Source organism: Argentina silus, assembly GCF_951799395.1.
Source record: "Argentina silus genome assembly, chromosome: 16".
NCBI lineage: Eukaryota > Metazoa > Chordata > Actinopteri > Argentiniformes > Argentinidae > Argentina > Argentina silus.
The window spans coordinates 5,549,801-5,552,300 of record NC_139670.1 but is presented as its reverse complement, the minus strand read 5'-3'; the positions used below and the strand labels follow the sequence as shown (position 1 = coordinate 5,552,300).

General features: G+C 48.3%; 2 protein-coding genes across 2 annotated transcripts in view; one reads left to right on the top strand and one right to left on the bottom strand.

Annotated features, from left to right (window-relative positions):
• Positions 1 to 2,500, bottom strand: part of wbp2 (WW domain binding protein 2) — a 294,959-nt gene that overhangs the window by 99,471 nt on the left and 192,988 nt on the right. The gene's annotated exons all lie outside the window — the stretch shown is intronic.
• The window catches only part of cacna1g (calcium channel, voltage-dependent, T type, alpha 1G subunit), a gene marked incomplete at its 5' end in the record, with an annotated part of 158,917 nt that overhangs the window by 137,417 nt on the left and 19,000 nt on the right, over positions 1 to 2,500 (top strand).

Genomic DNA, 2,500 nt, shown 5'->3' with positions numbered 1-2,500 from the left:
AAACCCATACATTCACATACAGCACATCCAACCCAAGCCAATCCAAGATCACCCACACTGTGACGGTATCACCCACACTGTGACGGTATCACCCACACTGTGACGGTATCACCCACACTGTGACGGTATCACCCACACTGTGACGGTATCACCCACACTGTGACGGTATCACCCACACTGTGACGGTATCACCATTGTGCTGTGTTGTGGTGTGCCCACCCACCCACTCGTCACATGACCAGGAAGTTCAATGTGTCTGTATTTCCCAACCGAGCCCGTCTATGAAGGTTTTAGAGATTCCTGAGTGTGGTCCAGCCCAAAAAAACAACTCCTAGCCCCCGACCCTAGCCTCTACCCCCTGGTGGGTTAGGACCTGCAGAAACCAGATAGGGAGGGGGGGGGGGGGGGGGGGGGCAACACGGAAGGGGCTAGGGGATGTTTTCAGACTGGTGTTTGTATCATCGTCCTCTCGTTAACTAACTAACTGACTTCCCTTTTTCCTTCCTGTCACATGACCTGAGACATGTGTGTGTAGCTAAAGGGGCTTTAGGTTTCCATGACTCTACTGTACATGCACATACATGTACAGTAATTAATATTAATTCATATAAACACCTTGTTTTGCCTAAAGGACAAATTACATTATAGGGTATGACACAGAAGTAAAATGACTGTTACATATTGAGATCGAAGGCCCCTTGGCTTGAGGATGTAGGGAAGGGGTTAGCATGAGGAGGCACCTTGACCTATATGGGTATCTGTGGGTACTGCACTGAGCCTCTCCCCAACTGTCAGAGAGAGGGAGAAAGAGAGAGGGAGAGAGAGAGAGAGAGAGAGAGAGAGAGAGAGAGAGATCATCTCATCTCACACACACACACACACACACACACCCCACCCCCCCTCACACAAACACACACGTTTAAAACTTGTTAAAGCTGCTTTTGCTGAAACTAATAGGGCTGTTAGCCTGACTCATAGGGGCTTGGCATGACATCACACTGTCTGTCTGTGCCAATGAGACTAAAGTGTGATCCATACTGCGGCTGCCTCCCAGTGCTGCTCGGCTCTGGTTCTCTTTAACAAGGGGAGAGTGGGAGGAAGAGTTTGGGAGTAGCAGAGGTCTAATTTGGACCTCCTCCACCCTCACCTCACTTCTCCCTCTCTGAATTTCTCTCCCCTGTGGCAGAGCTGGGTCCGAGCCAAGGAGTAAAGGTTTTCTCGTCCTCTGCCTCGACCGATCACTCTCTCTCTCTCTCTCTCTTTCTCTCTCTCTCTCTCTCTCTCTCTTTCTCTCTCTCTCTCTCTCTCTCTCTCTCTCTCTCTCTATACCTCATTCTCTCTATCGTTCATTCTCTCAGTGCAGTACTCATTACCCTGGTCTCTCTCACACACCTCTGTATCATCTTTCTCTCTCTCTCTCTCTCTCTCTCTCTCACTCGCTCTCTCTCACACTCACACCTCTGTAATCTCTCTCTCTTCTCTGTAGAGTTTGACAAAACATGAGGAATGTTGTAAAGAACAAACCAGCTCATAGAAATACACAGCTAAAGTGCCTCATACTTAATTTGAATGGTCCCCTCTAGATGCCTAATGCTCGGTACTATCGGTTTCACTCATTAAGCCCCTATTGTAGCCCATAAAAACAAAGTGTTAGCCTGCAGGAAAGAAACTGCAGCAGCAAAGCAGTTTGTGGGAAGTTTCAGGGTTCACCCCAATTGCACCATTGGGTTTACTACCAATAATACACGCACTGTCATAATGTATTACGGCTCTGCATTTTCAACATCGCAATGGCCTAGGTAGATGGAGTGAGAAAGGGGAGAGAGAGAGAGAGAGAGAGAGAGAGAGAGAGAGAGAGAGAGAGAGAGAAAGAAAGAAAGAAAGAAATAGAGAGAAAGGTAATAAAGAGGACAGAGGAGGAGGGGTGACAAGGGACTCACGGGTGTGTGTGTGTGTGTGTGTGTGTGTGTGTGTGTGTGTGTGTGTGTGTGTGTGTGTGTGTGTGTGTGTGCAAACGCGAGCGCGTGCGTGCGTGTGTGTGTGTATGTGTGTATGCACATGCGCGCGTCTGTTGCTCACACCTGTGCACCTGCGGACAAGAAGAAGGATTAGTCAGTGATGTCATCATAAATCTACAGAAGAAGAACAGCCAAATGAACAGCCACTGAGGAACTGTTGCCTCCCATGCGACATCCTGGTCTGCTTTTATGACACACACTCGAGGGGCCCAATCATTTCCTGATCTCATTCTCGCCGTGCCCATAACCTGCTTTAGAAGTGTCTGTGTGGCAGTGCATCATGGAAATGGGACAAGCCAACAAGGGCACCATCTATTAGAATAGGTGACATTGGCGATTATGAGCATAAAGTAGACCTCCTTCCTCCACAAACAGACCTATAAGTCATCGATACTCTTAGGAGATATTGTCACGTCCCCAGAATCCAGTCACTGCACGTCTCCTGTCAGGTATTTCTCAGAAGACAGTTCCTCTAGTTACCC